At 44.5% G+C, this 10,443-nt stretch overlaps 1 pseudogene; it reads right to left on the bottom strand.

Moving 5' to 3' along the window:
- Nucleotides 1–743: 743 nt before the first annotated feature.
- Nucleotides 744–8,357, bottom strand: LOC121627469 (annotated as a pseudogene).
- Nucleotides 8,358–10,443: the final 2,086 nt, after the last annotated feature.

Consider the following 10,443-nt stretch of genomic DNA (forward strand, 5'->3'; position numbering starts at 1 on the left):
TCGTTGTGATTCAACTCACCTGCTCCCTGCTGCTCACCTGACATCCATCCAGTAATCAACCCTGCAGTATAAAACACCGACTCTCCTCTCCAGTCTTCGCCAGATCGTTGTGTCTACCAGTGTGGTAACGTCACGTTAGAGGCCGCCTTGGAATTGTGTATTCCACTTCAGCTTGTTGTGTTTGTGAGAACTGACTTTGTCTTTTTCCCTGTCTCAGGATCACCACCTGCCTGCCTGCCTGCCTGCCATCACTTCCAGCCAACTCAAACCCCTCCAGCCTGGTTAGCTTCCCTGCCTTCAACCCGCTCCCTCAGTCTCCATTCTTTGTAATAAACCCCTTTTTGCACTCTCCTTTGAGTCTGTGTCCTGCATTTGGGTCCTCCTCCGTGTTTGCAACATGTGTCTCATTGAACGGGACAGAAGACACAGCGAGGCTGATAAAGTTCAGGTCAGAAAATGAACACCTGTTCACCTGGAAGAGGCGTCCAGCCAAGAATGAACTCATTAATTCTCATGTGCGTTAATAAAAGTGTTTCGTATTTATTTGCTAGTGCTGGAGACTTTTTAAAATAATGTAAATATAAGTATAAAATATAAATATAACGAGGGCGGGGTGTGGTGGGTGTGTGAATATAACGGTAACTGCAGCAGATCCAGCTGTGTCGCGTCATCAGAAACAGACGTCGCTTCACGTGACGCTTCAGAGGAAAGGACGTCTCAATTCTCATAAAACATATTTCCTCGTTTCTTCTCTCCTTGCGTGGTTTCCTTGCGTCCTCTCATGCATCCCTGGTGGGAGGGACTAAGACGCAAGGAAAAGACGCAAGTGAGGGAAACGAGGATGCAATTTTGAGAAATGGGATCCACCCAATGAAGAAGCAGAGCGCGATTCCCTCTAGCGGAGCCCCGAGGCATTGCCAACAGATCACAGAGCAATCAAGCCACTCTGCACTCTTCTCTGTGTTCGTCTGTGTGTTTTGCTAGCTGTATGTCTTAAAGATCACTAATTTTATAGGTGACTAATGAACAGGACGTATTAACTGGAATGAAGATGAACAAAATGAACCTTATTTAAATCAAAACTTTTTACCTAGAGTTGAATTATTCCAAGATGAATTGCTTTGTCCTGTCACACAACAACCTGTCTGTTTCTCTAACTGAAGGAGTTTCTTCATCCTACAGAGAACACAGAGACACTGAGGAACGAAACCAATACCAGAGCCCAAAGCCAGGATAAAGAGGTTCAGTGAATGTGGTGTTGAAGGTGTGGAGGTGGATCAGTGTGTCAGAGGAGACTCTGTAGAAGGACAGAGTGCCAGCAGGATAGTCCACATACACTCCTACTGTCAGAGAAGGAGGAGGAGGAGGAGGAGGAGGATGTTTCTCTGTTATTGTGACAGACAGAGTAACGACCAAAAACAGAGCCGTGCAGACTCCAGGATTGATCATTCCCTCCAAACACACAGTCTTTACTGTCTCCTTTCCTTCTGATTCTTCTGTAACTCACAGATACAGAAACTCCTCCTCTGCACTCGACCTCCCAGTAACAGCGACCAGTCAGACCAGTTCCACACAACAGCTGAGGCCACCAGTCAAACCTGTCTGGATGATCAGGATATGACTGATCCTCCTCCCCACATGTCGCCTTCCTGTTGTTGTCAGACAGTTTGATCCTTCTGTTCACTGTGTTTGAGTCGATTGTGAGTTCACAGGAATCTGATGGAGAGAACAAGAAGAAAACAGCTGCAGTTATTGATCCATCATCTGTTCATTGATCCACAGTTTGATGATTACATCAGAGATGTGAATGAGTGATGTCACAGTTTGAAGATGGTTGAATGTGCGCTGCTTTGTTTTCATCAATCAAATGAAAAACACACTTACACTTTCTCAGACCTGGTCTCAACCATCGGACTCCAGCAGGCTCCACCCTGAAAGGAGGAGGGGGTCAGACCAGCACATCCTCTTTCAGCATGTTAACATGGACGTTACATTACTCTCTCTCTCTCTCTCTCTCTCACACACACACACACACACACACACACACACACACACAACATGTTCATCCGACCTGCTTCTCCCTGCTGCACCTAAACCTCTTCACCTCCACCATCTGCTCACACACTGACACTGACCCACAGGATGTTGGTGTGTGTGAAGGTGGAGGACAACATCTGATGACACACACAAACCTCTTTCTGGACCATCCCGACTCCATGAAGAGTCCCTCTTCAGAAGCAGTCCTTGGTTCCAGACCTCTGCCATCAAACCCAGTGACAGACACTCCCAGACTGTTTCCCTCCAAAATCTCTCAAGTCTCAGAAAACCTCTTCCTGATATAAAGAGCTTCATTTCATGTGTTGGGATGTTTTGTGCATGTTCCTGTTACTGTGGTACGACGGACCAATCACACAGCAAAGACTTGTTGGACCTTCTGAAAAACTTCTGAAAAATTTACATTTACCATCCAGAGATCTCTCCAAGCTGCATCAATTATTACCAACAGGTCATTATCCTGTTTGTTCCTGGAGATGTTCTCCTTCAGACCTCCGAACACAAATATCTCCTTTCTATGTTCAACCAGTGTTTCTGTTCTGAGCAAAGGAAAATGACTTCCTACATGTGTGACTGTTCATATCAAACTCACATCCACCATCAACCAAAAAGACAGAGAACATGATTCCAGCTCTTCCTCCTCTATCACACTGACTGTCTGTGGCTGCAGCAGGCCTCTTCATACCTGAGAGTCTTCAGGCTCCAGTGTGGATCCTCCAGTCCAGCAGACAGCAGCTTCACTCCTGAGTCTCCTGGATGATTGTAGCTCAGGTCCAGCTCTCTCAGATGAGAGGGGTTGGATCTCAGAGCTGAGGCCAGAGAAGCACAACCTTCCTCTGTGATCAGACAGCCTGACAGCCTGAAAACACACAGAACAACACAGATGGTAAATCATCTCAGGGTACTGTTGTGTCTGTCTTTGCTCTCAGAATGCAGAGATCTGATTGGCTGAGTCGCATCACGTGAGATGATTTACAACACATGCAACTGGTCTGTGAGTTTCCTGAGACACTAAACCAGGGCCGTAAAGGATAGAAAATATGTGCAGGCTAAAGTAGAAACTTTCAATTGAAATGTAATAATTGTCAACCATTTCTGAGTTGGAGGTCATCCAAACTACTTCACACTCGACACTATACTTCCTTGGGTCCTCAGCAACACACCCACCAAGTGTGAAGTCCATCAGATGAGCATTTGTTGAGAAAATGGAAGGACAGACTGACAGAAAGAGGTTCTTTGCTTTGAGGTCATTAATCATGACTGAATCAGGAATAAAGAGACATCCAGTAATCAAAGTCACATGATATCAAACATAAATGAGGATCTCCATCTCAGCCAGGGTTCATTCATATTTGATGCTGAACAGCAAATGAAGCTGAATTAATAAAATGTACATTGAAAAAAAACAGTCTGGATGGAAAAAATCTGCCAATCAACAGAACTGACAGAGAAGCTGTTTAATTTTTATGGACTTCTGAGTTTAAAGAAATATGTCAACACTTTTACAACAAACAGTAACTTGATCTGACCTGAGAGTTTCCAGTTCACAGTGTGGACTCTGCAGTCCAGCAGACAGCAGCTTCACTCCTGAATCCTGCAGGTTGTTGTTACTCAGGTCCAGCTCTCTCAGACTGGAGGACTGGGAGGTGAGAAGTGAGGACAGACCTTCACAGCTTCTCTCTGAGAGGTTACAGCCGCTCAGTCTGAAGAGGAAATAATGAACAAAAGTGAAAATGTTCTTCGTTTGAGTCAATGACAGCACATTTAATTAATTCTGAAATCAACAACATTTCTGCACACTTACAGAGCTTTGTTGGAGGCTTTGACCACTGGCAGCAGCTTCAGAAGAGCCTCCTCTGAAGCAGAGAATTTCTTCAGGTCAAACACATCCAGATCTTTTTCTGATGACAGTAAGATGAAGACCAGAGCTGACCACTGAGCAGGAGACAGTTCATCTGTGGAGAGTCTTCCTGAACTCAGGGACTGTTGGATCTGATTCACCAGAGAACGATCATTCAGTTCATTCAGACAGTGGAACAGATTGATGCTTTTCTCTGGAGAGGGAGCCTCCTCGATCTTCTTCTTGATGTACTCGGCCGTTGCCTGATTGATTTTTGAGCTGTTTCTTGTCTCTGTCAGCAGGCCTCGTAGGAGAGTCTGATTGGTCTGCAGTGAAAGACCCAGGAGGAATCTGAGGAACAAGTCCAGGTGTCCATTTGGACTCTATAAGGCCTTGTCCACAGCTCTTTGGTAGAGATGTGTTGATTTATGATCATCTCTGAATACTTTAGACCACTGGGGGTTTTTTTTGTTTTTCTGACAGCAGATTGACTGCAGAGATGATGAAGGTCAGATGGACATGAAAAGCAGCCAGAAACTCCTGAACACTCAGATGGACGAAGCAGAACACCTTGTCCTGGTACAGTCCTCTCTCCTCTTTAAAGATCTGTGTGAACACTCCTGAGTACACTGAGGCTGCTCTGATATCGATGCCACACTCTGTCAGGTCTGATTCATAGAAGATCAGGTTTCCGTTCTGCAGCTGCTGAAAAGACAGTTTTCCCAGAGACTCAATCATCTTCCTGCTCTCTGGAGTCCACTGTGGATCTGACTCAGCTCCACCATCATACTTGACATTCTTCAGTTTACACTGAACCACCAGGAAGTGGATGTACATCTGAGTCAGGGTCTTGGGCAGCTCTCCTCCCTCTCTGGTCTTCATCACATCCTCCAGGACTGTGGCAGTGATCCAGCAGAAGACCGGGATGTGGCACATGATGTGGAGGCTTCGTGATGTCTTGATGTGGGAGATGATTCTGTCGGCCTGGTCTTCATCTCTGAATCTCTTCCTGAAGTACTCCTCCTTCTGTGGGTCAGTGAACCCTCTGACCTCTGTCACCATGTCAACACACTCAGGAGGGATCTGATTGGCTGCTGCAGGTCGTGTGGTTATCCAGAGGCGAGCAGAGGGAAGCAGTTTCCTCCTGATGAGGTTTGCCAGCAGTACATCCACCGAGGTGGACTCTGTAACATCAGTCAGGATCTCATTGTTGCTGAAGTCCAGAGGAAGTCGACACTCATCCAGACCATCAAAGATGAACACAACCTGGAACTCCTCAAACCTGCAGATTCCTGCTTCTTTGGTTTCAGGAAAGAATTGATGAACAAGTTCCACTAAACTAAACCTTTTCTCTTTCAGCACGTTCAGCTCTCTGAAAGTGAATGGAAACATGAAGTGTATGTCCTGGTTGGCTTTGTCTTCAGCCCAGTCCAGACTGAGTTTCTGTGTTAAGACTGTTTTCCCAATGCCAGCCACGCCCTTCGTCATCACTGTTCTGATTGGTTCATCTCTTCCAGGTGAGGGTTTGAAGATGTCTTCATGTCTGATTGTTGTTTCTGGTCTGTGTGGTTTCCTGGATACTGTTTCAATCTGTCTGACCTCATGTTCATCATTGACCTCTCCAGTCCCCCCCTCTGAGATGAAGAGCTCTGTGTAGATCTGATTCAGAAGGGTCCGGTTTCCTGCTTTAGCAATCCCCTCAAACACACACTGGAACTTCTCCTTCAGGTTGGATTTAAGTTGACACTGACAAACTGCAGCAAGATGTTCTGAATGAAGACACAATAAATAAAATCATTCAGAGATTCATGAAGAACACGACAATTTAATGACCCTAAAAATACAAACATATTTTCTTCCATCTCTTGAGACATCAGTGAATGTCCCATTTATCCAGCAGGTTCAATCTTTACAGAAATCCTCTTACTGCTCTGCAGACGGTCAGCCAGATCCTCCTCCTTCATTCTCCTCAGGAAGTGCTGTGTGATCTTCAGAAATGCCTCTTTGCTGCTCCTCCTCTGCTCTTCATCCTCATCGCCCAACACCTCCTCATCCTCCCTCTGACTCTCTAAGCATTCTGGGTAATCTGAACTCAGAACCTTCTGGATCTTCTTCAGCTCGTTCTTCACAAAAGTGACAATGTTCTCCTCCAGCAGCTGGAACAGAATATTATATGAATCACACAAACTGAAATCATGGAACCAAACATCAGATCCGTGTTGAACAGACTGACAGTCCACTGGTCTAAAAAGTGCAGCATGGACATTATTGTGAACAGAATAGATGTAAAAGTAGCTGTTGTACATGTACAGACCATAAATATGGAGTCCAGGTGAGTCTGATGCTGCTGGGCAGACTGACCACTGGGAACCTCTGAGCTCTCCTGGTCCACTCTGTGGAGGAATCATGAAGAATTAGCTCACGCTTGCTCATGCTGCTGATCCTGCTGTGAATCAACAGTCCAGTCTGCATTTCTCTGCAGCTTTCACTTTACTGTGTTGGTTCACCAGCTGGTCTGGTTTAGTCCCTCCAGTTCTTATTGACCCCTATAATACTGTGGACAGCATCACACAGCTCACACAAGCTAACTGGATGCTACCTGTCCAGCACAAATTGGTGCTGAGTCACAATAAACTTGTAGCAGGTGAAGTGAGTGAAACATCAGAAAACCAAAGAGAAAACCAGAGAATACTGGATCAAACTAAAGCTACGGGTGATTTCACATTGAACTGTGGGTCAAATGAAAACTAGAACAAACTTCTCTGGGCTACATGAAGGAAACAGGTACAGGTGTTGTTTCTTTTCCACTTGTTTGACACACAACACATTTTTCAGCTTTGTCTCCTCTTTGAGTTTCTGCAGACTTTAGTTTTCCAGAACATCCTTCTCTGCATCAGACGTCAATGAAATCACTGTTTTATACTCATGCAGTCATCAGTCAGAACGTGTGTGTGGAGAAAATGTGAAACAGAAGTCAAGAGTTGAAGACTGGTTCAACTGGGCAGCTTTCACATGTGAGAATATAAATGAATGTGAAGAAGAACGATGCTGAAAATCAAGGTGATATCGTCCAACATGATTTTAACACTGAGAACAACTTACTGTCTGTCAGAGAAATGTTGCTGTTTAAAGTCAATGAGGCCATCCATTGACCGGTCACTCTTGAAGGACACACAGCTGGGTTCAGGTCCAGGTCCAGCAGAGGCTGGTCTCCGATAGATCCTGTTAGACAGAGAGGAAGACCACCAGGGATGGAAATTCACTGTTCAGACTCAGAAGCTGCTAGAGAAACTAGCAGCTATCAACAAGAAAAGGATCAACACACCAAAGTTCAATAAAACATGAAGCTGAATGATTTCAGTCTGTGGATCATCGCTTCATTTTCCCATCAAATATTGGACCAAAGCAGAACTAAACTGACTCATTTCTGAGCAGATTTTTTCTCACGTCTCACTAAACTCACCACAAATATCCTGACTGTTATTTATAGATGATGGTAGGTGAAGCATTTTAGTCCAAAATTCAAAGAGCAAATGTCATCATGAGGAGACTTTGGAAGATCCCCACTTGATTTGTGCTGAAGCCTCATATGATCCTCAGCTGTCAATGTACATGTGGGCATGTCAGTGTGGTTCAGGGACACACTGGAAAAATGTGACCCTGTCCTTTAATGCTAATGTTGCTCAAACCTTCATCATCATTCCAGGACAACATGAACATTATTAGGATCAGACGGGTCAGACTGGATTTAATGAGGACAAACATCAGCAGTGAACAACATGAGGAGGGAAATATGAACATTTCAGGTCGAACTGTCCAACATGATTTTAACACTGAGAATTACTTACTGTCTGTCAGAGAAATGTTGTTGTTTAAAGTCAATGAGGCCATCCATTGACCGGTCACTCCTGAAGGACACACAGCTGGGTTCAGGTCCAGGTCCAGGTCCAGCAGAGTCTGGTGTGTCCTGCTGCTCTGGCCTTCAACACAACACACACAGAGCTTTGAGTGTGAATAATGATGCTGGAGTGATTTGAGAGCTCTGACATGAAGAAGAGTCCTGGACACTTAGAGATCCTCATCTCACCTCTGAGCTTTGGTCTGGCTGTCATGTCCCCCACACAGACTGCTTTCAGAGGGACGGACTCCCTCCTCTCTGTCCTCACATGGATTCATGCTGCTCAACTCACATCAGCTCACACACACTTTGATCTGGAGAGGAAACACAAATCATTCATCTGCACATCAGCTGAAATCATCCTTTACATCATTTCTCCTGTCAAAACATCAGCTGCTCCTCCAGTGATTGGCTGTTATCTTCTGCTTCATATCAGTGTCAGCTGAATGCAGTCACACAGCAGTGTGAGGCACAGCTGCTGTTCTACTATCAGTCCACTAGATGGCGCCATGAAGCTGCAGTCAGGTGAAGAGCAGCCAGCACACACACCTGATGCATGGAGGACCATTGACATCCACTGACACACACTGACTGAATTTGACAGGAAGCTTCAGTTTCTTTAATATTCAGTAAATTCTCCATCACTGAAAGTTTCGTTGTGCCTGAATGATCTCTGATATTAACAAAGTCGTCTGAGTGCACACGAGCCAAAAGTGACCAACTGTGACAAAGTGATTCTGATGGACCTTCAGCTCTGCATGTTCTGCATGTTTGACATTGCAAATTGTTCTCTACATTTTACTGCATTAATAGATTTTACATGAAATGATTCTGTGATGTTGCTCTTCTTATGCACAAATCCACCATCACCTTTGCACTGCCCTCATTCCCACTGTCTCAGGTTTTGCACTGTAACTTGCATATTATTCATATTATGAATGTGTACATATGTGACTGTATCTTTCTTGTAAATATAATCTATTTGCTTTGTTTATATGTTTTATTCTAATCTAAAATATTTGAATCTGTCCATGTTCTGTGTGTTCAGTGTGGAGGAGCTCCACCTGCATTTCATTGTCCTGTGTTATAATGACAATAAAGATGAAACTTGAACCTTGATAAGGAGCCCAAAGTCCACACAGATAAAAAATAAACCTTCAGACAAACTAATGTGGCAGCAATAAATATAATTTCATCTCTGAGAACAAAGTTTATCAGGACGGCTCCTGTCACAGTTATATGATCATATTATTGTATCACTGATGTGTAACTAGTACTTCATGGTTGTAGTTGGTCGAGGTGGAGCCACTGTTCACTGTTTTAGACTTTCAGGCAGTTTAATCAGCTGATCTGTTGTTTTTTATTTCAAATCTGAACATGAAAAGTAAAAAATGTTCTGAAATAAAAAGGTGAATATAGACACAGTAGAAATATAAAGACATCATCAGAGTACAAGTACTTCCAGGTAGTACTTAATTACACGACTCCAGTGAATTTGTTACTTTCCACCACTGGAACTGACTCAAGCTGAGAGATCCTTTCAAAATAAAAGGCTGACTGACTCAATCAAGTCCTTTCAGAAAAAATGAAAAGATTGATCTTTGATTTGATTATTGATCAAATTCAAGTACAAACGGACAAAAAGCTCCTTCACTCGCTCCTGTTGGAGGAGAGTTAAGAGCTCTTAGTGATGAAGTTACATATTTCATTCAAAAATCAAACATTTGAGCTCCTCACACCCTCTGAATGCTCCTTCCTGCTGTCTCCTCAACAACTATTCAGGATCAACTCACTCTGCTTCTTCTCTTGTTCCAGCGTTCACGCTCACAAACATCGACACGACACGGCGGCTGCTGTTTCGCCTGTTTCTGGCGAAGCTAAGCTAACGACAGCTAACGAGTCAAACATTTCAAAGTTGTTTCATTACCTTCAGCTGGAGGTTGAGATGGAGAAACCGATCTGTTCCACATCGTCCGGAGAGAATGAAAGTAAACTCCAAACAGCCAGAGAGGCGAGTGAGAGTTAAACATTAACTGATCAAGTTGTTCAAGTTTAACTGGAGCAAATAAAGATTAAATATCAGGTCGACTGCATGAATATGAGCCTCTTATCAGTGTTTTGTGTAGATTTCTATCTGTTGTCTCCATTATGAACTACAGCTCTGATCAGAATACGCTCCTGAACGTCAGGGAATTAAGGCCAGCTGCGTGTCTGCACACCCCCTGAAGGGAACTGGAAAGGCTACCCAGCACTATAGGGGTCGGCGAGCCAGTGCCCTCCACCAATGGAGGAAGAAAGTACCACCTCACACCTGTCCCAGCCATCTGCAGGACAAACGTGCGCTCTCTCTGCAAGAAAACGCTCAAGTTACAGACCAATAGAGACTCTCAAAGGAATCAGTGTTGAGGAAAATGAAAACATGCATCCCGCTCCCTCCCCAGTGCTCCTCCTGGACACTCAGATCACTGCATCATACAGATGACATGAGACAGCAGCTGAAGAGGGCTGAAGCATCCAGGACCGGAGCTGGATCCAAACACCAAAGACCCCGCAGCCCTCTGGAACACACTCCGGACTCACGAACCACAATAAGAACGGCCCTGCTGTCAGCCTGTCCTCCAGACCGGCTCATGAACTCAACACCTTTCAC

Source organism: Chelmon rostratus, chromosome 24 (genome assembly GCF_017976325.1).
Source record: "Chelmon rostratus isolate fCheRos1 chromosome 24, fCheRos1.pri, whole genome shotgun sequence".
NCBI lineage: Eukaryota > Metazoa > Chordata > Actinopteri > Chaetodontiformes > Chaetodontidae > Chelmon > Chelmon rostratus.